This window comes from Pocillopora damicornis, chromosome 1, assembly GCF_964200805.1.
Source record: "Pocillopora damicornis chromosome 1, jaPocDami1.2, whole genome shotgun sequence".
Classification (NCBI taxonomy): domain Eukaryota; kingdom Metazoa; phylum Cnidaria; class Anthozoa; order Scleractinia; family Pocilloporidae; genus Pocillopora; species Pocillopora damicornis.
In genome coordinates, this window is record NC_142670.1 from 4161308 (window position 1) to 4188308 (window position 27001).

General features: G+C 37.6%; 2 protein-coding genes and 3 pseudogenes across 5 annotated transcripts in view; 3 read left to right on the top strand and 2 right to left on the bottom strand.

Annotated features, from left to right (window-relative positions):
• Positions 1 to 12298, bottom strand: part of LOC149051401 (replication factor C subunit 1-like) — a 165723-nt gene extending 153425 nt beyond the window's left edge. The window contains exons 1-4 of the mRNA XM_089184885.1: positions 12157 to 12298; positions 11359 to 11449; positions 10734 to 10830; positions 10461 to 10494 (exon numbers count right to left, since the gene is read on the bottom strand). The gene's annotated coding sequence lies outside the window, so the exon portion shown is untranslated. The remainder of the gene's footprint in view (positions 1 to 10460; positions 10495 to 10733; positions 10831 to 11358; positions 11450 to 12156) is intronic.
• The window catches only part of LOC149051380 (adhesion G protein-coupled receptor E3-like), a 494984-nt gene that overhangs the window by 452881 nt on the left and 15102 nt on the right, over positions 1 to 27001 (top strand). Inside the window, exon 9 of one of the 2 annotated variants that reach the window (XM_089184045.1) lies at positions 25480 to 25521. The exons of the other annotated variant lie outside the window; for it this stretch is intronic. The gene's annotated coding sequence lies outside the window, so the exon portion shown is untranslated. The remainder of the gene's footprint in view (positions 1 to 25479; positions 25522 to 27001) is intronic. 2 annotated transcript variants of the gene reach the window in all.
• LOC149051406 (uncharacterized) overlaps positions 1 to 27001 on the bottom strand; it is a 130610-nt pseudogene that overhangs the window by 61682 nt on the left and 41927 nt on the right. The window lies entirely within an intron of this gene.
• On the top strand, positions 16933 to 17536 carry LOC149051414 (uncharacterized; annotated as a pseudogene).
• On the top strand, positions 17495 to 20883 carry LOC149051415 (uncharacterized; annotated as a pseudogene). The gene is made up of 2 exons (XR_016180351.1): positions 17495 to 19664; positions 20071 to 20883. The product of XR_016180351.1 is annotated as an uncharacterized LOC149051415 (transcript).

Here is a 27001-nt window from a genome sequence, read left to right on the forward strand (position 1 = left end):
AGAGAAAAAATTTTGTACTTAATCATAGAGGATGAATGAGAATCTCAAAGTTTCCTCCGTCACGCTATTGTGATTGCGTGACAGTCAAGTTCTGCGGGTTGTGTCATGTTCGTTTTTTCAATTGTCTGTTTGTTAGTTTGTTTTCGTAGTCTCATTTGTTGAAACGTCGTTCAAGGCTGTCCCTTATCAAAAAGCGTGATTTGCAATAAACAATCTAGTTGTACCCGGTAGGCATGGATAAGCATGGATCAAAAATTATGCAACAAACGAAACCGAAACAACTATGAGGGTTTGCGTTACCGTCACGAATTCTACCAACAGCCCGCGAGCCCATTGCGTGAAGAAACACGTTTATCGACCCTGTTCTTCTACAAAGTTCATGTGTAAAATGTCCCTCAAAGCTATGGAAAAATTTGCTAGACAAAGTCTTTTTTTTTTTTTATTAACCGAATTATAAGTTCTGGTCAATAAACTCCTTCATTAATAATTTTTTGAAGGAACCAGGAAATTTAGAATAACTGGAAGAGCTGGTCCCTCTCCAAATTATGTTGGGGAAGTACTCGATTTTTTCATTTCGAATTCAGAAAAGGCGCTGAATACGAGGTTATTTTGAGGGACTGGAGAAGATGGCACTGGAAAGTGTCCTTTACAACAAAACTCTTGTTATCAAGAAACTTCATCCACAACAAATTGAAAGCCAAGCTCAACACAAAGACTCCTGCATAGTTTAATCTTGTAGGCCATCGAGTGAATTCACTGCCAGGCCATGAGCATTTGGCGGAGGAAGTAGACTGAAAACGAAATGAGACTGAAAAATTATTTGTGAACGAATTTTTGATCAAAAGAGAATCTTTTGCGATATTATAGCGGATGTGAAATCTGGAACATTTCACTAAAGCTGCTGAGGTGGTCTTGCCATACAGAACAAGCTTCTGCTCCACTATCAGCATTTACTGAGCTCACAGTTTTATCTTCTAGCGCACTATGTAAACAAGCAAACAATGTGTCCATTTAGTCCGTCATCGTGCGTAAAGGTATATCTACTAAAACCGAACTCTGACAGATAACCACTCAGAAATGATACTACTAACTCCCTTGTAGATACGTAGTTCGAACATTTGAAGACAAAAATTTATTCATCGTCGACGATTACCGTGTCAAGTTTTGCGAGGAGGTGGATTGATGTTCCAAAGCGTTTAAAAGACCAGAATAATTAATCGTGTCGTTGACGGGGTTTAGTTTTCATACGTGATCAAGAAATCTTAGTCATCGTGGTTCTGGGGTTAAAATTTTCAGTTTTGTTGACACGTCTTCCCAATTCCTCTGCTATTTATACGTTAAGGTGGGACCCGTGAGCGAGCAGAAAAGCTGTGCTCTGATCGGCTACTCAAGAATGTGAAATGTGTTTTCTTTCGATTCCCACTTTGATTCCCCACAGAAGGAAATAAAGAAATGCTTGTAGTCTGTTGAATACCTCGTATAATTTCGTAACTAAACAGTATCTTTCTGTCCTATGAATAAAAGCTTTTGCAGCATTTTTGTCTAAAACAGAGGTCACGGATTCGACCTAAACAAAATAAAAATCACAACGAAACTCGCAGATTCATTTGGTAATTCCATGGTGCATGAATATATTTAGTTATCGTGTGATACATCCTTTGATCCGTTGCTGACGAAGCCTTGGTCTCGGTCCCGGCTAAAAATGTAGTGATGGAAATTGGCCGATGTACAGCCTTTTTTAAGCTCACACTTTTCCAGTAATACAATGAAGAAATGTAAAATGGTTTCCGTGTTTACATAGCCTGATGTAAACACGCGGGAGGTTGGGAGAACACGAGATAAGCGTAGGAAACCACGACGCGAAGCGGAGTGGTTTCTAGCTTATCGAGTGTTCTCCCAACCTCCCAAGTGTTTACATCAGGCTATGTAAACACGGAAACCATTTTACATTTCTTTTATGAAATAACTAATGAAAGAGGAACGAAAACCGTGTTTACATACGCTCATGTAAAACGGTTTTATGGCCAATCAGAGCGCGCGTACTATTTGAATTATTTTATAAACGCATATATGAGGTATTAGATAACCGCGCGTGGATACGAATTTTACCATCGAGTGTTCATGACATCTTTTAACTCCTTCAAACAGATAATTCAATTCAAGCAGATAAATTCGTATAGATAGGCCGACTTGTATCATCCATTTTATTCGAAATATATTGGTTGAAAATTTGAATTAAATATAATTTTTTAAATAGGAGCAGAGATCCGCCGCACCGAAACTCAGCTCGCCGAAAAATCAATTCAATTTCGGACATTGTAATACAACAGTTTCTCATTACAAGAACTATTTTCTTTGAAAAAGAATTGAATTCAGCTTCAGGTAAAAAATACAATTGAAAAAAAACAGCCCACATGGAAGGTAAAACTATCATGTTGATAAATCCGGTTGTAATGACGACATTGATACCTTTATATGTGAAGATATAAATGGTACATTTACAGCGTGCGGTGGAGATGTCACGTTTTGGAAACTGAAAAAATTCTGGTATTTCACCGACAACCATATTACCGTTATTATTACTATATAACGCGAATGTTACCAAATCAAAAGATACGTAGGGATTGTGTAATTTTTTTTCAACCTCGAGCTTTGTTACAAACTTACAAAGAGATATTTGCTGATTTTGATATTGACGAGAGCTCTAATTATATACGTCACGTTATCTAGCTTTGTCACATGCTCATCACGCGCTTCTGCCGCGTAATCATCACGCACCGTTAAACCTTTAACTCCCGTGATCTAATTGTTAATTCTCCCCTCTAGCTGCTACATGTTTCATTTCAAAGTAGATACAGAAATTTGGTGTTAGTTCAAAGATAGCGAATTCTACCTGATAAAACTTTGAGTATTCTCATTGCCTGTTTTCTGGATAATGTATTGATATTACAGGGATAAGTTGCAAGTTATATCACTTCTAGGAGTTTAAGGCTTAAGGAAATTTAGGGTCGTAACAAGGTATATGAGATCAGGGATCACAGCCCCAGGATCTGGGATCACAACACTTGGGATCGGGATCAGCAGTGTTTTTGTGGAATCAGGGATCAAAATTGTGAACGTTTTTGGGATCAGGGATCAAAATTCCCAATGTTTTTGTGATCAGGGATTAAAATTCTCAACGTTTTTGTGATCAGGGATCAAAATTTGGGGCAAAATACAGGATCAGTTAAGAAAAAAATACCTTGTTACGACCCTGGAAATTGCATCGCGTGCAGACTATTAAACCTGTCAAATGAGAGAAACCATTGAAATATCTTCACATCTGATAACAATAAACCGGGAAATTCGACTGAAATTAACCTTGATTGTTGTCAGCCGCAAGAAAAATAAGATTGCGATCTTCCATTATAAATAACATCAGCTCTACAGCTCTAATAAGTTGCAGAATGAAAATTGATTTGTACCTGTTAAACTGTTATCCTCTGAATCCTTCTATTCTCCAGACGATGTCATTTGTTAGTTCTACATGCCTGAAAATATCAAAAATAATATTTTTCTTTACAACAATTCGATAAAAAAATGAAGATAACATATTCACGAGTTTGAAAGATGTAACCTCATCTAATGCCCAGTATTGTGCTTGTATTTTTGTCTGTTTGTTTTTTTTATTCTTTTTATGATTATTACTTGTTTACATGTTTCTCCATGGCGATTAATTATTTCTGTGATTTAAATTCAGCTCTTTCTCTTTCAGTGCAAAACAGTCGCATCCGCAAAACCCTTTTCTTCTCTGAGCAGGACATGTTACGCCCTGCCATAACTGAATCGATAAGGATGAATTCACACCGTGAGTTATATTGTACCAATACAATTTCTCTTCAAGTGATCAACTCAATATAGCCCTCGTTCAATATGATACACATTTGTTTTTGGTCATCTTCCCATTAGCGTTACAGTTCTCTCAAATTTTCATCTTCCGCTCTCACCGTGACAACTTCAAAAAGTTTCTAAAAATAATAACGGTTAGCTTTTTTCTTGTAAATAACTCCCGCCAATTGCGCCCTAAATATTTTGGCAGTCAAAAGCGTAGGTGTCCGGTGTAATCACTAGAGGGAGATACAAAGTTAAAGAAACCACATCAATAATATGTATTCTTTATGTAAATTTTTTCCAATTTTCTTGTCTTTCGATTATAATATGCTACATATTTCTTCATTATCTTTCCTCACCTGAAGATTACTTGCTATAAATTTAACTCCAATAAAGTTCTTTTGCAAGAAAAATACTTGACTTCTCGTTGTATCTAGAGAAAAGCATAGTTAAATCGTTTCGCGTCTTGGAAAGAATTAAAGCGAATACCATAAGTACTCTTCTTAAAAAAAATATCCGAGGAAGATATTCAAAATTTTTTTTAAATCTGTGTACTCCATGCATCTTTGTGTGCAGAAACCCTCTGTGTATCTTATAAGAATTTTATGAATAAATTGTTACTGAACCAGTTGTCTTTAAGTTGGAAGAGAAATCTGAGGCCGTAGCTCTCTGTCTCTTTGAGCTCTAGAATTGTCAGCCGAGTTTGGATACAGTAAGCGAGGCCATAAATAAATGTCTAACAGTTCGTACAGACAAGTGACGCACATGATACTGGAATCAGAAATGCCGCAGCTACGTAAATCCCTCATAGGAAGATAAATAAGCTACCTCAAGGTCTGGTATGTTTATCTTCATGTCAGCATTGATATTTAATCGGTCGTTTAACCTGATCTGACGGATACGGTTTTTCTTTTCGGTCGTCGGTTAAAAATGATTTTTTCCTTTGTTACGCAAGAGCTTGAAATTTCCTTTCTATCATTATGTATTTGAAGACATGAAACTTTCGACATTGATAATCTAAGCAGTATGCAGGATGATCCTTTATGTATCCATTGTATGTCATGGATCATTAACGAGAAATCTATAGCTATGTGTGAGAACTTCAGATCGTAAAATCCGATGGTCTAAGATTCGATCCTGCGTTCGTGATGAGTAAATAAGATCGATATTTTTTTCATTCTTTTGTCTCATGTTTCAAATTATTTCTATTTGTATCTTTAGTCAATATCCGTTTATCTCATTCACTGCATTCGGTCGCTATTAACTTATTCTGTCCTCACCTTAACTCCTGTGAAAATGTGATTTGCCCCACAAGTGTGTAACAAAACGGTGCACTTGGTAACACGAGCAATATTGAAGAGGCTGAATATGAGCTCATCGAACTTGAAACAGAAAATCGTGTCATTGCTTATTTCGTGATCCATGATTCTATTTTGTGGCGATGCTGTTTCACTATTTATACGCCAAGTTTGGACAGGACCTCATATTACATTTTTTAACTTTTCATTTTCATTAATTCGGAGTGTAGCACAATGATATAAACATGCTATTTTTTTAGTATACTTATTTTTTGCTGATGTGATGGTCGTTAAACCATCGCCTGCTTAGGGTGATCGAAGGGCGCTGGACTGCAATACGAGAGGTCTTGACAGGACAGGGAAAAATGAGACACACACATGCTGAACGCATAGTGAAGGAAATTTTCTTATTAAAGATGCAGGCGATTTGTCGGCCTGGAAACTTGACAAATTTTTTAGGAAAAGTTGACCAATAGAGCTTTAATTCGACGGGTGAGTGAAAAGAAATGACCTAAGGCGAAATTTAGCAAAAAGTTATTGTATAGCGAATACGACCAAAAATAAAAGGAAAAATGACATCTGAAATCTAATAAATTAACTACAGAGGAAAATCAGTTTAGTAAGACTGGAGAATTCATGAAGTATCTTTAATAATATCAAAGTCATTCCAAATCTTACAGAAATTTGACAACCTGTCAGAAAGCCATCCATGGTTTTATTGTTCAGTGACTGAGAAATGTGTTCTTCCAAGGTCTTTTTGCTTCGTGTGTCACTGGCATTCATTTCAATGTACGTAAAACCCAGCTCTTCACAAACCAGGGTACATGTAGCTGTTGTTGTTTTTCCAACTCCTTGGGAACCGGACAGAAGAGCTGCCATAAAGGACGACCCATCTTGGTCTTTGTTGTAAAAGAAAGCTGTGCAAAATAAAAAGGTTTAAAACTGTGATTCCATTACTAACATACTAACTACATGTATAAGTGACTGTCGAGTAAAATAAATTCATAAAAGTTCATAAGTTACAGCTGTTTAACAAATTGTATCTCTGAATGTGGGAATTAAGAAACAATCTGGATTCAATGTGAAAGGTATTTAGCCAACAGCTAGACGACATTTGCATTACAACTCAATTTAAGGTCTTATGTAAAATATCTGTTGATTAAGGTTAGGTTCATCCACTGAACCCTTTTACTTCAAACAGCTCACTAGTACTTCTTACTGTCTGCCACAAAATTTTTATGATTTGGATAATTTGGTATTGGATCAACAAATAATCCCCTAATTGATATTTTTCTACATTCTCATTACTTGTCTGATTGATATTGTATTGATATTGTAAGGAGAAATCCTGTCTTGGTCACTCATGTGAGATAAAGGGTTAGAGGTAAAGTCAGCACAAGAGCCACAGGTCTAACCTTGCTTATGCTTACTTAATTTCAGTAGCATCAGGTGACTAGGAGAATTGCTACTCCCCCCCCCCCCCCTAGAAAGGTCCCCCTATCTGGTTACAACCCAAACTTTTTTCATCTGCTTTCTCTAACAGTTTGCCTGAACCGTTTGCATACTTGCCTGAAGAGAAGTTACATGTACATGTATTTGAGGGAAAAGCATCTTGACAATCAATGTGAACTCACATTTAGAGGCTGGTTTCTTTCTATTCTTTTCCCAGTCTCTCAACCCAGTTCATCAGCTTTCTCATGTTGCTCTCATCACCCTGCTGACCAATAATCTGCTTCACTGCCCAAGGCTGATATTTGTCTACCCATAACAGACTTGGTTCTCCTGCACAAAAAAAAAAATTACCTTTACTGTCAAAATCTTATGTAGATTAAAAAAATAAAGCAATAAAAAAAAAGAAAACTGTACTTTCTTGTAACTCAATTTAAGTAACACAAACAAGTCTACAGGTAGAAGTACAGTAAAATGATCCAACAGATGAACCTAAAGGTGGAATTTAGAGTGGTGGTAAAACTGATGTGTGGGTGACTGGACAGAGGAGAACAAAGAGAATAAGTGACAGATAGAAAGACAGTCATTGGAAGAATGAACATACACAAAAGAGCAGACAGACAGACAGACAGACAGACTGAGTGACACTGTAAATTAAGTAGATGGAAGAAGGGAAATGAGGATTAACAAATTATGGGATCAGTTGCACAAAAAAAACAACTACAAAAACAACAACAACAAAGAAACCACAGGTTTCTTGCCAAGTAATGTTTAGTTATTCAAGGAAGGAAATAAAACCTTAAACCAGTTAAGGGTCTCTTAACAAAGAAACATTCAACAAACTCCACAGTATAAGTTTATGCTCATAGGAAAAAAAAAACTCTTTTAGAGGCCAACAACAAAAAGAAAATGATAAATTTCCACCATGGTAAATTTCTCAGTTCTTGTTAGTTTTCTATACAGACTTACAAATCGTCAATGAATTGTGTTAATTTATGCAAATTTGTGGCAAGTTTCCCAGGTGTATTTACAGTAAGCTGCACCCGGATTTGTTATAAAAATTGAGGGAAAAGGTGCAGTGTATATGCTTATGTTCACAGTTCTTTTTTTTCCCTCTTTTGAGCTGTGCATTACAATGTACCTTGGAAAGTTTACTCTTCCAGGATCCTGTCCCACAACAACTTGACTCTTTTTCTTGCTCACTGATTGGGTAACTTTTCCACCATATCTTTGAATCAGATCTGCTGCCTCCTCTCTCTCAATACTTTCCAAGATTCCTGTAATAACAAATGTCAGTCCATTCAAACAGTTTTCCACTTCCTAAATACTATATTATCAAGTGCATGCATAATTTAAGATATGCAGACAAATAATTAATTCTTCCCTTGAAGGCCTCTTAATACTGTCCAAACTGAAAAGTTATAAATGGTGAAAAATGAAAAAAAATTCTGTAGATACACCATAAACATTTCAGATCATTGATCAATTTTTCTAATTTCTTGCAATAATACCAATTCACAGTCAACTGAGCAGCAATGTGATGAGAGGAAAGAAAATCATCAGACAAGAGGATATAACTTGATTGAACACCATATTCTCAAAGATATTTTTATAACACTTGTGTGACAGACAGTGAAGAGAATTGATTTTAATAATTATCTTGAAGGTGAAAGGCTTGTTCCTTTAAGGCAGCCCATGGTGTTGTTTCTGCCAAAACTATTCCTCAATTGGTCACTACTGGTACCCATTGATTTTGTGACATGGTATGTGTTCACTGTAGACCATCCTGATATAACTATAACAGATTGGCAAAGGGTTTTACAAGGGATGCGTGATTATGCCCAAAATTTAACAGGTGATGCATGAATTTTATCGAAAGGCAAGGTATGGTGAGGTTTGAAGCTTTCCCTATTCAATGCATGATGCATGAAATACTGTTAAAAATACACTGGATGCCTGAATTTTTCTTTACAAAAAAAATTGTGGGTGGAAAGAGTGTAGTTAGTTATTCACCTGTTTTCTTTTATTAGCAAATGTTTTCCTAGATTCCCTTTCAACTGGAGTAGAACCAAAGAAATCAAGTGCAGAAGTTGCTTTTTCTCTTTAGTTTTGACTGGACTGAAGCAAGAATAACAATCCATGTTTTAAATATTTCAGTACCACAACAACATTGTATTAAATTCACCTTTGATGACACTGTCTTTATTATTTTGCTGTTGTTTTTTTGGTTTGTTTGTTTTTCATTTTCAACCCTGAACACATTAATATCAGTATGCACATTCTCTAAACTGTTCTCTATGTGTTTCTGAGGGTACTGACAAGGAGAATTTATTTAACAAACAAGAGCTTAGTTGGTGATCATTTCCTTTATTCTTGTGCCCTTAACCTTGACACCTGTGTGTAACATGTGCCTATCCAAAAGTTAAAATTTTGGAGAAACCAGAAAAGCAAACACAATGCGCACTAAGTTTTAATAAATCATCTTTCCCTGAAAAGAAGCTCCAGTGAAAGAAGACCATTTAAATAACTTACTTTCAACAAAAAAAAAGCAATCGATGCACATTAATGTTTGATTCAGGAGGGATATTGTAAAGAGAAATTAGATGCTGGTAATTCTTCGCAGTCAAAGGGTTAAATGTATTAGCATAAGAGCAATGTCCTATGACAGGTCTAACAATCGCAATGCCTGATGGAAGAAAGGAGAAAAACAAACAAACAAACAGAGAAACAACATTTAGATGGATAATTTTAGAAGAAGCCAGATGCTTCTCCAGAGCAATATCTTATGTTCTAAATGAACACCATGGTTTGGTGCTGAAATGTCAAATATAATGAAAGAGAATGATGAAAGTTACCTCTCTTTAACTTGCTGGACCTCTTTAGAAGCTACAATGTCTGTCTGTTTTGCAGACTTTTTTTAATTTGCTGGGCACAACTTCTTCCTCATCTGTAGAAAACACATCAAAATATAACTCAAGTGCTAAAATATTCAAATTCTATTTGAGACAGAGTGGTCTAATGGTAAGTGTGCTGAACCCTGAATGAAGCAGATGGCTTTGTCTTCTTTAGCAAGCTAATACATAAGCAATGTTAAAGGTCACGCAATGTTAAAAAAACTGACATCATCTTACTGTACCTCAAGCTCACCTCACACTAAATATTTCCCTATCCAGCCCTCCCACTCCATCAATAAGCAGAGTCTGCCAAAAAACCCTCATGTAGAACTCAGTCATGTAAAAATATTTAGCCATCTTATTCATTATGAAAAGTATCCAAAATGTTTTCACATTCACATGAAATTCAAGACGATCACATTTTGAAGATAAATAAAACCAAAGAAAAAAATTAAACCAAATTCATATTTTCACTCTTTCTATCCTGTTAATAAAACTGTTAATCCTACGAAAATTAAATATATTTATGTAAAAAAAAGATGAAATCACAATTCCCGTGAAGATAAAGTCTCCACATCACCTTTCACATATAAAGTATCACGCACCCCCAATAATTAGACATAATTTCCTTAACCGAGTCTAAGCTGATTGCTCTTCTACTTTTCTTAGCTTTTGAACTCTCTCCCTTCTTTACTGATGAGGCTTTTCTGAAACAGAGATGCATGAAAGAGAACCAGGTTGTGAATACAACCTGACATCAGTATCCATATTCTCCATACTGTTCTCTATGCATTTTCTAAGCTGCTGACAAGGAGAATTTGTTTAATAATCAAGGGCTTCTATAGTTGGTGATCATTTCCTTGACTCTTGATTCAGGGCTGATATTAGGGTCAAAGAGTTTAACTACAACTGTATGAAATGGAATGAAATTGAAAAACAAATCACATACCTGATTTTTGGAGGAAGAGGATCTTTATCAGAATCTAAAATAGATGTAATATTAATTTAGAAATTGGGTCAGGACATCATTGTGATGTTGTATGTATAATTATGTGAATCTTTTTATATCATGTTTTTGTAATCATGCAAATTGCATCTGGAATTGACAAGGACACTGTACAGCACAATATACGATTAATACTAATACAGAGGTATAACAGTTTGTGTAGAGTCTCAACATCTGTTCCTTTTGAAACTGTTGGTCTTCATCTTAAAACATTACCTGAGTCAATAATGTTCTTTCCTTTCTTCTTCCTCTTCTGATTTTCTTTTGGTTTTTGTTTTCAGGCAATGTCATCATCTTCACTTCTTGATAAACTCTACCCAGCAAATTAACAATTACATATTTTTATTCACACAACATGAGGTAAATTCGCTTCTTTTGACCTACATGTGTAACAGTAACAACTGGATAAGATGAAAGGGGGTGTTGTTCCTTGGAGCACAACTTTCTTACAAGACATTTTCTTCCAGCTCAGAAAATTGAAAGACACCATGTGTAGAAACCAATCCCCCTTCTGGCCCCAGTCCGCAAGTTTGACTTTTGCACAGATAATGCAAATAAAAAAGGTGTGAGCTTGAGTTAAAAGGCAATTGCAAGTACATTGTTATCCCAGCCATATTCCCAAATTGTCAGGTAAATTGCTCTTTCATCAAATGACAAATGTTTCCTTTACTGTTAGTATTGCTTATGTTATACATAATTATTTCTTGTTACTTGTATTTCCTGTGTTATTTTCCATCTCATAATTAGTCATTCTGTTCTTGATGTATTATGTTTGTAATACTTTATGGCAATGGCATGTAAATAGAAGAGTTCAGTCCAGTCATCAGGAAATTAAACTTACCTAAAATTTATTGCTGGCGCGTTGGTTACACCAGGCTTGTGGAGAAAATAGTCTGAGTAAGGTGAAGTCTCAATGTTTCTTTATCAATCACCTTTCAAGTTAATCAACAATTTCATTTTCCCTTCAGTCTGAGTAAATGAAAGATTACCTAGTAGTTGTCAAAATTGTGAAACAGGCATTAGAATTGCATCCTGCAACTGCTCTGCAGAATTAGTAAACTGCAGTTTGAACAAATTTGTAAGGAATGATTAAGTCCTGGATATTTCAACGTTGAGTGAACTTTAGGTAGCAGTGTATCACATCACACTGTTCAACCCTTAAACTCACAGATGTAATTAACATGTAACTTCTCCCTAAAATATCTCTACAATATCCAACAAAAGGGTAATGAAAAAAGTTATCTTGATCTAAAAACAAATTCTTATAACAAATGGACAAGGAAACGTCTAGAAACAAGTGGGGAGAATTAGAAAACAGATCTTGGGAGTTATAGAATGAAGACAAAATAATTGCTTCATGTTATGACCTTGTTAAAAATAAAAAACAAAGGCAAACATTGCAACTTATCAGCCTCACTCAGCTACCCTGACATACTTAGACTATTGAAAATTATACCTACAAAGTTAGTTAACACACAGCACCATACCATTTTTCACGTTCCAGCCCAGAAAGATACCTTGGGTTGGATATCTGTAGTGGAATGAAACTCTTGGTTAAAACATGTTGTAAAATTACCTACCATGTGCCAAATAAAAGATTCATGACAGAGGATATTTTACCACGTATGACAATACATACCAATTTTAGCGAAATTCTGCCGCTGAGAACGAAAACGTCTAACAAACCATTTCAGTATAGTGATGTGTTCACATCACTCTCCGACATTTCGCGCCATCTTTGATAATCTCCTGTACTTCAGTCAGCGGTCATCAACTTAGCTAGTTTCCAGACTCCTGCCATTTCTCTTCCGCTAATTTTCCGAAAAAAACAATAGGTCATAAGATAACCATAATCTAATTAAATTCACGGAACCAAATGAAAGGAACTGTCAGACGAGAGAGGTTTAACCACGTGCAGTTGCCCCAATAGATTGCTTTGAAAATGGCAAATAGATCCGCGGAGAACACTTCTCAGGGGTACGTACTCTGTTGTGAATGTCGATATTTCCATGAATGACTGCGCCCCAGATTCGCGCCGGCTCGTTCTGCGATTTGGTTCTTTCGTTGCGCTGTCGTCTCCTCGAGGTATATCGTTTGTTTATTGAAAAATATTCAAATTCGCAGCATGAAATTTGCAAAACGTTATTTGAAGTTTTATACGCTGATATTCAAAAACAACTTCATGTAATATACAAAAAGCTCTACCGATTGGACTTGAATGGAATAAGTGAGGTCGTGCACGTTTTCCCAAACTTAAAATTACACTGGTTTCTAAATTGTGTTTGCTTGAGTGGTAGCAGATGATGGAGTTTATGCGCAGAATTGGATACAACTGAGTCAAAGAGTTAACGTTTGTAACACTCTTCTTTGCGTCTGTCTTTCAAATATCTGATGTCATAAAATGCATTTAGTCTCTATTGTAAAACTAGAATCGACCAAATCTCCAGAATTTTAAGTGCTTACTGTGATTTGATAAACGAAACGAAACGAAACGAACTGAAAATATGAACATCTCCGTGGTGTTCTTAGCTGATCAAATCCTCTTTTGTATTTAAAGGAAGGACTGCGCCATTTAGCCATAAAATGTAGATCTATAATTACAAAAATACAAAACAACAAAAAAAAAAAAAAAATCCGTGAAGCTGCAGCATCGATGTTCGTAGTCGACGAATGATTCGATTGCGTGACATGACACCTTCCCTGAAAAATATCGCGTGACTAGAGTTGTTCTGCAGGATGTTTCTGATTGGAAAATAATAACGATAAAAAGAGTTTTCGTTGAGGTTTCAGTAATAATAATGGTTGTTGTGTTATCATTTGTGTGAGTTCTGGACTGAACTGACCGGTTCATCCATAAGGGGGGCATTGGGATTTTCGATATTTTTTTAGGATCGGTTTTTGTGCCATGGAATTTTGGTTTTTCAGATTGTGTGTTCATTACGGATTGCGGATTTTCCGTTCTTTAGCATGTGTTTTTCGGTTTCGTCATAAGTACTTGTCTTATGGGCTTCCGATTTGGTTTCCAAAGCGGTTTTCGGATCTTCCCATTTGGATTCCGGTTCCTCTTCGATCTAAGCGGCCACTGATCTCGAATAGCCGCGAAACCTCTGTATGTTCCACTTGTCAACACTGTATCGGATCGATCAGGGTTTTGAGAACTGGGATGTGAACACTTATAGATTTTGACGGTTTTGCATGAGGTTTTCGATTTTGATCGAATTTTTTTGCGGTTTTGCGGTCGTGGATAATTTTTTCGACGGCTAGCTTAGAGGTTTCTAATGGACCCTCTCATCCTTCGGTACAGTCGATTTCCACACGGATTCTTGTTTTGCAAATTGAAAATCTCTCTTTCTAAAATTACAAATCTTCATTTTCGTTCTGTTCCGTGTCTTAAATTACAGTAAGCCTCGTGTAGTTATTTCCTCTGAAATTGTACGTGGATCTTTTTATACAGATTTTCATTCTCAAAATTATCAATTTAGGTGCCTCACAATTATCAAAGAGAGTCTGTTTGATCTTGGCTGTCTTCTTCCTTCTGTAAATGAAATACTGAAGTAACCTTCATCAGAAAATGATGACAAAATTGTTTACATATCGTACTTATTTGATTTAGCGCCCTTCTTCCAAAAAGCAACCCCTCTGGAATAAGTGCCCCCGTCCCCCCTGTTTTATGTCAGAAAGTTAGAAAGGTGATGATGTTTTGCTAAAACTTCACTTGTAATTTCATGCTTGCACAATTGATCATTATTATTACATGTATTATTATTATTTTTAAGCTTGTCATTATTTTTATACAGGCCTTTGTCAAGCAAAGGGTCAAATCTGAACTTCAAAACTACAATGGATATCCTGGTTTGCTGATGTGAGTACAGAATTGATTAATAGAGCAAAAAGATCAAGGCTTATATTGAAGGTCAGCGACATATAGTCTGATCATTGTGTACTTTTAAGTAGTTATACCTAAGTCTAAGTGACACCCAGCTACATGTACTTTTTTTAAAAAAAGTTGCTACTTGTAATAAAGGCAAGAGGATGTGCTGCTGGTTTGGGTGGCATTTTCACGACTTTTTTAGCTACAATGGGGTTACATTTTCAATAGAGTTACTAGAGTGGAGACTAACACATTTTCATGATTTGGAAAATTTTCATACACCAAAGCAAGGATTTACAAACAGAAAGGTTCAAATTAGATTGAAATGTTGTTTTTACAACCAAAAAATGGAATTTTTCAGATGCCTGACCCAGCTGGATGGGTGCAGGGTAAGTGGTCATACCATGGCAACCTGATTTTGAATAAATTAAGTGTTTGTTTGTTTTGTTTATTCTCTCACTGGTAAAATCACTCCAGAACGAAAGTTATCTTTCATATAGGCACTCTTAAGCCACATGGTATCAACAAATGCTTTTCATTTAACCAATTTATTCTTGTTTTCTTTTCACCATATTCCCACCAATAGCATAGCTCCATTTTCTGAATATAAATTCACACACAACTCACAATTCCTACAATTTCTCTGATGATGGGCTATTATGCTTGAAACATCAGCTTTTAAACTCTATACAGTGGCCAATTTACATTATAAGTTCAGTCAATAATACTAAATTACCCTGTTATACTCTCCCACTGATGCAGCACCACAGTTTCTTTAGAAACTTACCCCCTTTACCTGCACATCAGTCCAGCACTCAACATGAGCTGACAGAAAAAATAATTCATCTGTTTTAATTAGTTTTTCAGAACATTGTCACTGTTCTTGTCTACGGCATCCTGTTCTACCCATTTTTTGCCTGTCTGACAACTGACGACAGACTGGTTGGGTCCTTGCTGGGTTTTGTTTATGTTACAATCAGGTGAGCTAGCTATTACTTTGTTTATGAACACCAATTTAATCAGACTGTGAGTTTGTTTTTTAATTAGCAAATACAGTTCTCAGAACTTTACAATTGCCAAAACTTAATTCAAATATTACTCTAATGTGAAGTATTATTATTTGCTTTGAAATAAGTGATGTTTGTGTTAACTTTGGACCATGTTTTGTACACATGTCCTGGTAAATAGGGAACACAGCATGGCTTGCATGCGAAACAATAGACTAATTTGGTTCTCTCTGCTTAATTAACCCTATCAGCCCCAAGGGTAGTCAGCATGTAAGTTCTCCCCCCAGTGATATTGCTGAATCATTCATTGAGAACATGAGAATAACAAAAAGATTGCCAACTCAAGACGCTCTGATTACAATATGAATTCTTCTCATCAGTACCAATGGAAATTTATAGTTAAGAGTCTAGAGAATATGGATATTGATCTTAACCCTTTAACTCCCATAAGTGACCAAGAGAGAATTTCTCGTAATAGTGTAGTTTGATCGTCCGGGTGAGTGTAGTCCTGAGAAGGACTGTTGTCGGTAGTGGTGACTGACGTTTCGACAACCTGAGCGGAAGTCATCTTCAGAATCAAGTGAATAGCTGTTGTCTGTCGAATGTTCTTAGTCCGGTTTGTATAAACTGATTGGTCGGTTTTGCCGCGATGTTATTGGCTGTAAGACTCAAGTGGCGTAGGTCGGTCGTGATTGGTCAGTCTCGATCCGTTAGTAAAGTTAGGTCGTTCTGTTCGGTTCGTTTGTAATGTTAATGTCATGGATGAGTCGTTTATATGGTGCCGATAGTGGTTGACACCTGTTGAGTGGAGTCTGTTCCAAGTTAGCTTTCCAGAGTCAGTCGTTGAAAGTAGTTGGTGTTGTGGGTTAGGCATTGCGCAGAGTCCTAGTCAATAGTGTGGTTCGTAAGTCGCTGTTGTTCAGCAATGTGACTGTTGACATCGCCTTTCCTCGTCGCTCGTTTGTGTTCAGTCAGTCTGGTTGTGAGGTTTCTGCTAGTCTCACCGATGTGGGAGGCGTGCCAGTCGGAGCAGTTGACCTTATAAACTGCTCCCTGTCTGTGCCTCGGTTCGTCTGGGTCTTTAACGTTAGTCAGTAACAGACGTGGTGTGGTAATGGGTTTGTGAGCGACGCGGATATTGAATGGTTGTAGGATGCGCGAGATGTTCTCAGATATGCCCTTTATGTGCGGTATAGTAGCTGTAGTCGTAGGATTTGCGTTGTCGTTAGGTTCGGTAGTAGTAGTGGTTAAGGTCGGTGAGTGTTTCGTCTGATGAAGTCTTCGTTATAGTTTTTCTTAGAAAAAACACGGTCAAGGTACTTGTTCTCGTCAGATAATATCAAAATATCTGCGGTACGTAGTTTAGCAGATATTTGTTTTCTGCACGTTCTGTATTTGGTATTCTTAGTGTGTTATACAATTAGGTGTTTCAGTTACGCAATACGCGTTAATTACATGTCGTATATTTAGCTGTTGTCAGTTCGTGATCTTCCTTCGGGTCTGCTAACGCCACACGCTCACTCCACCGTTCTTTAGCATGAGCAACTCTGAGGAAGCTAGGGCACGTTCTAATCGGAACGATGGAGTTTGAGATCCTTCTGTCGGTGCTGTTATACGGTCTGCCGTTTCTGAATCGATGGGTTCTTTAACCGATAACCTCACTATAGGTTATTGAATCTCGGCTTAGCGATTTCGCGAAGCGATTTTCCGAGGAGAACAGCTCGTCCGTTGAACAAGCAGTCAAGAGAGCTCGGCGCGAACAATATACCTGCAAAAGGAAAGGAAACCAGCAGCAGTTGGATCATTCCCTCCTGGTGCTGGATAAACTAGACGAAGCATTCGACGCTCTCAAGCAGAAATTGTACGAGAAAGTTAAAGTTGCCTAGGAGTCAGGTACTGAATTAGTTTCCAAGCGTGTTAAAGCCACCGATTAAGTTAGTTGACAAGAGCGAATTTGGATGGGCGACCGTTAACGAATATTTGTCTGACGAACTCGCCTCTGACTCCGACGACGAGAAGAGAATTTACCGGGCCGAGAGAAAAATCAATAAAGAGAAGCGTCGTCGTGTCCGTTCTGACGAGAAAGGAAGCGGTTCCTCCTCTGTACACTGCGCGGCTTCTTCGTCGAGATTCTCGTCTAAGGATTTAGCTTCTCGTTCGGAAGCTAGACCAGCTCGTCGTTTGGGGCCTTGTTTTAAGATAAGTAGCCTACTCTTTCTCGTTATACTGGCTTTGTTTTTACTTTGTCGATTATGGCGTTACACTCAGGCCATAATCCAATATTATCCATGAATTGCTGTTTTGCTATATGTCGTTCTATAGACTAGGTTAGTGCAGAATATCGAAATATCTGCGGTAATTAGTTTAGCAGATATTTGTTTTCTGCACGTTCTGTATTTGGCAGTCTTATTGTGTTAGACAATTAGGTGCTTCAGTTACGCAATACGCGTTAATTGTGTGTTGTATACAGAGCTGTTGTCAGTTAGTGATCTTCCTTCTGGTCTGCTAACGCCACACGCTACTCCACTGTTCTTTTATTTTTATACTGTGGATTTTATTTTCATGCTGTTGTGTGTCCCCTTTTTTCAGTGTGGAGGTTTTGGTCATTTGAGCTTGACATGCACGAAACTTGCGGACACTTCAAAGAGTAGCGCTCGCCGTGATTGACTAGATCGCGGTTTGTTGACCACTGATGATACTAATGCCCAGCAGGTTGAGTGTGATTTTTTAGCGACGAGTTTAGTGTTAAAGGCGGTAGCAATGGCGTCAAAGGTCGCTTGAAGTCCTCGCTTCATTTCTGGGTTGAAGCATTAGATGCTTCAGATTTTGTGCTTGACATGATTAGGCGTGGTTACAGGTTACCTTTTGCCCAGTATCCTTCACAGTGCTTTCTAAAGAACGACAGATCTGCGCTTCAGCATCCAGAATTTGTGGCCGATGCAATTACCGAGCTGCTTAGTAATGGTTGTATTGTTGAGCATGTCGTTCCTCCTTTCTGCATGAATCCTTTAACAGTCGCGGAAGGAAAGAAGTTGCGTCTCCTTATTGATCTTAGGCGCGTCAACAATTGTTTAGTTAAACCCAGATTCAAATATGAAGACTTACGCTCGCTATCCCAAGTTCTGGATGAAGAACACTGGTTTTTCACATGGGACCTTAAGTCCGGCTACATCATGTTGATATTTGTCTTGATCACCAAAAGTATCTCGGTTTTGCTTGGCCTTTTTCCGGCGTTGTTAGATATTTTACCTTTGCAGTTCTTCTTTTCGGCCTTAGTAGTGCCTGCTTTTTCAGCTTTTCTAGACGGCACCGTTTTCAGCGGCACGTGGGAACCCGAGGATATCGGCCAAAGTTCTACGTTCCGCGAACTGAAAGCTATTTATTTCTTATTGCTTTCCTACGTTGCTTAATTGAAACACAAGAGAGTTAAAATCTTTACTGATAATCAGGGCGCGGCCAGAATTGTTGCTATCGGAAGCTCCAAAATTAATCTCCAGGCTCTGGCCATGTACATTTTTAATCTCTGTCTTGTTAACAGCATCATTCTGGAAGCGCAATGGATCTCAAGTTCGCTTAATGAAAGGGCAGATTTTCTCAGCAGATTTGTTGACAAAGATGACTGGTCCGTCAACCCTTCTGTATTTCGTGTGATTGACGCCAAATGGGGCCCTCACACAATCGATCGGTTTGCGTCGCATTACAACGCCCAGGTTCCTAGGTTCAATTCTAAATTTTCCTCCCCCGGCTGCAGCGGCGTTGACGCCTTGGCCAAGGATTGGCGAGACGAGAACAATTGGGTCTGCCCTCCTGTGAGTGCCATCGTCCCTTCTGTTAGAGCTCTCTCGTCGTGCTCTGGTTACGGCACTCTGATCGTTCCACAGTGGCTTCGGCCTATTTTTGGCCCTTTTTGCATGACAGCGCTTCTCCGTTCAAGTCTTTTGTTAAGGTAGTGTTTGAGCTTCTTTGTATAGAAGACCTCTTGTTGGAAGGTCCCGGCCAGAGGCAAATTTACAAGGCGCGTCCCTCGGTTTTCAGTGGTTGCCCGAGATTCAGATTGTTAGCCTTACGGGTAGATTTTAGGTGAGCTTTTGTCATCCTTGTTTACCATACATGTCTCTTTTCTTTCAGCTCTGCTCTTCACCTTGTCGTTGCTGATCTTTTAGTCTAACCTCGTAGTGTTTTGTCTGATTTGGCAGTGTCATTTTGGTCAGTAGTTTGACCTCCGTTTGTTTTGAACCTTTTGCCTGATTTGGCATCGTCGTTTTGACAGTACATGTTCTGGGCTAAATTGCTTTTACGTCGCGTTTGCTATTTTATTGTGTTTTGCCTGATTTGGCAGTATCTCTTGGGCCGTTTTGATGGTTTTTGTGGCATTCCATTTTCTGTTTGTATTATGTATCTCTTTTTTATGTTATTCTACCTTTTGTTTTTTGCTTACTTTTATTTTATTTTATTTTATTTTATTTTATTTTATTTCTTGTAGACGTTCTGCAATCGGGGATTTGGCGTGACGCAAATTCTCTGGTCGATCTATCTTTGCGTAGGCTTGTTCCAACCTTCTCCATGGTTTTTGTGGCATCCCATTTTCTGTTTGTATTATGTATCTCTTTTATGTTACTCTACCTTTTGTTTTTGCTTACTTTAATTTTATTTTATATTATTTTATTTCTTGTAGACGTTCTGCAATCGGGGATTTGGCGTGACGCAAATTCTCTGGTCGATCTATCTTTGCGTAGGCTTGTTCCAACCTTCTCCATTTACAGTTGGAGTCCAGGGCTCCTTCCACCGAGCAGAAATACAGATCTGACTGGCTGAAGTGGCGTGAATGGGCAGCACCTAAGATTGGCGGGAGGGCCATACATCCCTCCTAGCAAGGTCTCATAAGGTTACTCGCCCGGTTTCTATTACCGAGAGGTTACTCAAGCTTCTTCCTTCATCTACTGAGTCATCCTCCCCGCTCGTTAGACGAATTGTTTAATCTAAGTCTAAGGAGTATTTTCATGCTACTAAAGGCGTTTCGTACACGACGCTTAGAGAGGAATTTAGGAAATACGTTAAGCCATTTGTAGATGACATCACTAGTTATGGCACGCATAGTATCAAGTCTGGCGCCGCTTGAAATCCTGCGTGTAGGAGTATTTCTGCTGATCTGCTGGACACGCACGCCGGCTGGAAATGTGCCATTTCAAAGAACAGGCACGTTGAGCACACTGTTAATGATCGCTTAAAAGTTGCTCGACCTACTGCTCTTTACTTTCGGATTTCGTTTGCTTACGATAAATTATTTAATTAGTAGTCTCGGCGGGGGACTAAGTCGTGCCTGGCCCTCCTCAGATTTCCTATCCGTTTTTCCCACAGGGTTTGCGCCCCCTGGCACGACTTTCCCTAGCTTACATTTTCAGTCTCTCTTTTTGTAGACGTTATTATTATCTGCTTTAATAAAGTGGCGTTATGGCGTTACACTCAGGCCATAATCCAATATTCTCCATGAATTTCTGTTTTGCTGTATGTCGTTCTATAGACTAGGTTAGTGCAGAAGCTGTCTGTCGTGTTGCATACTAGTTACGCTCGTCGCGTGAGAGTCCTGATAGTTGTGGCTTTGTGTGATGTCGGGTTGTAGAATGACTCGTCCAGTAATCCGTAGGTATGTGTCGCTTTCCTGTAAACTGCTCTCCGTAGTGAGTTGTCGTCAGGGCTTACCTCAGGTTGTCGAAACGTCAGTCACCACAAACGACAACAGTCCTTCTTAGGACTGCACTCACCCGAACGATCAAACTACACTATTACATGTTACCCCCGGGTTCAGACCATTTACTGTACAGAACTTCTCCTTACAATATCAATACAATATCAAACAGACAAGTCAGATGAGAATAAAGTAAAATATCAATTAGGGGATCATGATTATAAGTTGATCCAATACCAAATTCTCCAAACTAACATAACGAGAATTGTATGGCAGACAGTGACAAGAATTACTAATGAGATCTTGGGAGTTAAAGGGTTGAGATGTATTTCTTTAAGAGTATAAAAGGGGGTGGAGGGGGGGGTTTGCATAGAGTATAGACAAGGGACTGTAGAAAATTGACTGCCAATAGCAGCCAATGAGTGTGTGGGTGTGCGTGTAGTCGGTGATAAATATGTTATTTACTGGCCGGGAAGTCCGAATTGGGTAAGATTGTGCCCAAGTTCCTGAGCACCGGTATTTTAGACAGAGTGTACAGTTTTTCCCAATACGGACCGACCTAGGCTGGTGAGTAACAGTTTTTTTCGTACACTCAACGAAATGTTTTCCAAAAGAACCCTAATGAGTTAGTGCTGTAATTACGGCAAGATCCTCCGTGAACTGAACAAATTTTGAGCAAGTAAATGGTAGTTGAAACAGACTGAGGTAATGCAAATTAAAGCGAGGCTTCACCGAAATATTTTCATTTGTGTATTGAAAAAAGTGATTTAAAAGGCTTCTATAAACAAATTTTGAAACATTTGTTTCACAAGTATCTGTCACAGTCTGACACCTGTCAATTAGAGGGCGCGTAAGAAAAAAGGACAACAACAACAACGGCGCTGGTTTTGCAAATAAACTTACGTGAAAGTAATTGTAATTAAATTTAAAAGTATATTTTGAAGTTGTGGGAGTTTGCTCGTTTGTTTAGTGCAATCACGCGAGTAACTCTGGTCTTTCATCAAAAGGGGAATTTTAATGCAGCTTTTTATTGCTGAATTCCTTCGTTTTCTGTTGTGAAATTACGGAAGCGACTGTCCGATTTGAACGGACTTACAACGACTTACCGAAAGCATATTTAAAGCATAGAAGACTTCGCTCACTGGTTTTTACTGAACAACTTGTTTGAGAGATTCAGATATATGATAAATGAAATTTCCACTAACAATTTCAATTATAAAGAAATACCTCACCTTTTAACTTTCTGAGCTTCTTCTACTGAAGGTTTGGGGTAGTCACAAATGGTTTTTAGGCCGCGCGTCAACCCATTTAATGACGTACTTGCTACCAAAATTCATTTAAAAACCAAATTTTTGGCTGGCAACCAAAGTGATTTGAGAGAGAGAAATTGAGGATCAACAAGTTGTTAATCGGCTTGATTTTCTGTCAAATAAGTTGCTTAAAAATACTGCCCGGCTGGCAAAACGAAATGTATTTACGAAAAATAGCAACAAAGTTAGGCATGTAGTGCGGGGCTTGCGCAAGCGATACCGTGCCAGTGGGCCGAGATAGGAAAATCCGGACCGCACTTATGGCCAGTAAGATTACAGGATTCGTTACTGCGCCCTCTGAGAAAGACAAAAAATAAATACAGTTCTTTCGAGAAAGGCTGTCGGAAGAGAGCATGTCGGAAGTGCAAGGGATAACCCCGAAAGGTATTGCGGGTAGCTTTTATGCCATGGTTGGACTTGACCTCAGGATTTCGGGGAAAGCTAAGAAAATGTTAGTTTAAGGAGGAGGCATCACAAGTTTGATTAACCTATTTTATTTAAAACACTGACTTTAAATTCTAAACTGTATGAAAACGAGAAAAAGAACGAACTAACACCAATTGATTATCTGTACTGTTTATGTCCGTATTGATTACTGTTACCCAGATAATCTTTTGAGATTGTCGTGTGCACTTTAAATTTTTGCTCTTTTCTTCCGACAAACTTTCAGGTAACAACTTTGTTAAGTTAACTGCGCATCTCCAGTTGGACATTTATGATAACTTGCATTCACATTTAATTTACGTTTTTTCTAAGTCTGTTCAGGTGGGAGAGGAAGAAAGAAGTGTAGGGGGCGGGGAAGGTGTCAGCTCAACGAGGAACTAATTGATATTCAAAAACTCAACTACAAAAACTACACAAATTCTCCAACTTTAACTACATAATATGAGAGAAAAGATTCTTCCCCTTCCTTGTTAATGTTCTCTTACTGTTTCACATTGATATACCAAGGTATGTTTTTCGCGCACAAAAAACTCATAAAAAAACATTGAACAAGATGAAAGGGGCAGTAAGAGAAGTGGATTGAAATTTTTCATTCAGTTTAGACACTTAAGTTGGCGATTTCTTTCGCACTTTGTCAGATAATCAAAGCTCCCCGGTTGGGATTTCTATTCCCTGTAAATTACTCTTCATCCCGCGCTTGTTACCAAACTAGTAACGTCTCTGGCAAGGATCCTCTCCTGCTTTCGCTATTCGATAACCATATACACACACACTTTATACACACTTTATTTTTTCTTTTTCTTACAAAATAATTTAGATTATGTTGACCCGCAGATAGCAAATTTGCTATTCGAGGCGGGTCAATCATCAACAAACATTATTTACAATATATAAAGAAAATTAAAAACTAAATAGTTAGATATTGTTAAATTATAAAGAGAAGCATAACTGGTAAATACATCAATAGTTGTTCAATAAAGTATAGAAGCAAATAAATTAGTACTGAAAGCAATCGGATCAATTTGTTTTAATTATGCAGACCTTAAGTTTAGAGGAGATCTTTTCAACATCAAGATAAGAATCTTCATTATCTAGTATCTGAAATAAAGACGTTTTTATTTGTTTATTAAAGGAATGTTTTGATAACGTTTTGAATTCTTTCGGTATCTTATTCCAAATTTTGACACCAACACGCGAGAAAGCCTTTTTTTGTAGGTTAAGTCTAGAGTACTTTGCACTAAAGAGCTGCGATTTGGATGATCGAGTATTGTAGGTATGAATATGAGATGTTTTAGTAAATAGTTTCAAAATATTAATGGGAGCCCTCTGGTTGTGCACGTCAAACATAAGTTTACTTACGGCTTCATAATATAGGAACGTAACAGGCAGAATTTTTGCTTTGGCAAATAAAGGGATGGCATGCTCTCTTCGATCGGTGAAATAGATTAAGCGCAAAACTCGCTTTTGAAGAACTAAAATCTTGTTTAAATAAGCATTTGACGCATTGCCCCAGGCAAGGAATCCATAAGTTATATAAGGTAGAATTAATGAATTGTAAATATTTGCCAGGACAGTAGAGGGAACGAAGTACCTCAGCTTTGCAATCATCCCTATTGTTTTACTTATTTTTACGATAACAGAGTCAACATGGTTTTTCCATGACAAATTTTGATCAATTAAAACGCCTAGATATTTGATATAACTTTTTTGCTCTAAACTAACTCTTCGGTTTGTCTCACAATCTAAAATACCTATTTGTGGAGAAAAATGCATTTTTTTCTGACGAGGACGAAAAATTAAGACATTTGATTTTTTTGTATTCAATGTCAACCTATTTGTAGTTAACCAGTCATGTACGTTATTCAACTCTACATTAACCGTTTTCTCGATCGCCTTAAGATTCTTATCAGCATAAAGTATATTAGTATCATCCGCAAAGAGATAAAAATTTAGTTTATCTAAATAATCAATTTATTCCAATTGTACTCTTCAGCTCAATACCTTGATACTCGTACGAGTCATAAAGGAGATGATCAATTTGTTGCAGCCAACTGGGGAAGACAACCATTTTCAGCAAATACGGTAAGATTCACAACATAAAACTAAAACAAAATAGTGGAAGAGGCAGCCATGTCCTCCTGTGAGGCTCTATTCGCCTAACTTCCTCATTCCTTAATCAGTAAGGCATTACGATATCTAGAAATGAAAATTCATTGTCAAAGGAAAATGAATGAATGTTTTCTTTTAACTCCGAGAATGGGTATCGAAACATGCGTGGTGATGATTCCCCTCCTGGGTGTCACGTGACTATTCGGTCTCCTCTCGCTTGTACATAAAGCTTTCGTTTACATCTTCACCATACTCAACTGTGCTCAGGTCAGTGTTCGATGGTAACTGTCAAAATTATTCAGTCTCTATCATTATTTTAATTTCTAACCAAGTGAAACACCATTACGATGGTCACATGATATTTTTTGGAAGTTTAAAAACAACAATTATGTTAACTATGCAAGAGAAGACAGACTTCTTTTTTTATTATAAGACATGCAATTCTCTTTCCTCTTGGAAATCTTAGTAGGTATTTTGTCTAATTTGTTTGCATATTGTAAAAATTAATGATCATGAAATCATGTTTATGCTGCAGGGTTTCCTGATTTTCGCTCTACACTGCATGCGAAACACTCAGGTAAGAAAAAAAATCAAACCAATTTTTAACTCCATATCATCAAGTTTTAGTGTTTCGATAGATATCTGAGTACTTGTGCTAAGAACCGTGTTTCGCGTCGCTCGTCTATCTGCAGATCAGAGAGCGTTTCAAAAGAAAGATGAACATCGTTTTTCAATCTTCTATAAAGAGCAACTCCAGAAGGAAGAGCTCACAGGTCAATCCAAGTGAGTTTGGGGATGTATGGGCAGTTAAATTGCAGTCTTGTGCTCAGTTTTAATCGAAATCGCACCTAACTTAAATAAATGGATCCAGCAAACCGGAAATGACAGCCAATTACTTATTGCAATCACTTAGTTAACAGCAGTAAGTCGATTACGATCGATCTGACTTGCGATCTGCAGGTAAAAAGAGGTTTTTCTATTCATAATTGTTTAAGCACTCAACTAACTGTAATTGTAATCTATCTTCTTTACGATAACAAGTTTATTTTCTGGGCGATAGTATACTTGTAGGCAAGATTCATCGAAATAAACAAATCTATAAATTCAAATTTCTAATAGCTCAGTATCCTGATGACTTTCCTTCGAGTAAGACCACAGTCCACTACAGACAAGGCGGGAATTTAAGCCAAGATATCACGAATTGTCTTTCTTTAAGAAGCACTCTAGCACGCAGCTTTAATTGAATGTATTTATCTTTCGATTCTTGCGCGCTAAATTTCTGCGCCTACCGCATGATTATTTCATGTTCGATGTTTCACTCATTGAGTTTACAAACTTCTCACCAAACACTGTTATTACTTTAAATAATAAGCTATGAATAATGACTGAAACTATTGGTTTCTAGAAATTTCGAGAATGCCTAGTCATGCAAAAATGCATACCAAGGGACATTCTGGAGTATTTTATTAGGTTAAATAGTTATGATGTAACACTACCAATATCGTTGTGTTGTAAGCGTCCGGAATTTGCGAGAATACTTTGTACATAAGGATACAGTCGTGCAGCACTAGTAATTGTTGTCGGGAGGGACTGACTTTTCAGAAAGCTATACCGAGATAGAGCAACCGTGGAAGATTGTTCATCTCGAGTTACTTTGGAGACAACTTCGAGGTTGTGTCAGTGGTGAGCAAAGAAATAGTTTGTGGTTGTCTCTTTAAGGATAATTATTCTACTTCTTTAAGAGTCGCTCCTTGGCAAGAATATTACAAGTTGTTTAATAAATTAATTGGGTCTGTTGATAAATGATGCCCTTTTTGTCTTTTAAATTGTACTGTTAAAAAATAATACTAATAGTCTTAGCAGCTAACGCTGACATTCAAAGCTGTTGCTTAATAAATGAATGGATCGATACGTAAATGTTTGAATAAGTAAACAACTTCTTTAGAAAGAACAGGAAAAAGCCCCTTATGACTGGATCTTTTTTTGGATCAGTTACATGTACCCATTTTTTTTCGCATTCCTAAAATAAGGAGTGTCGTTTTAAATCGAAAACGCAT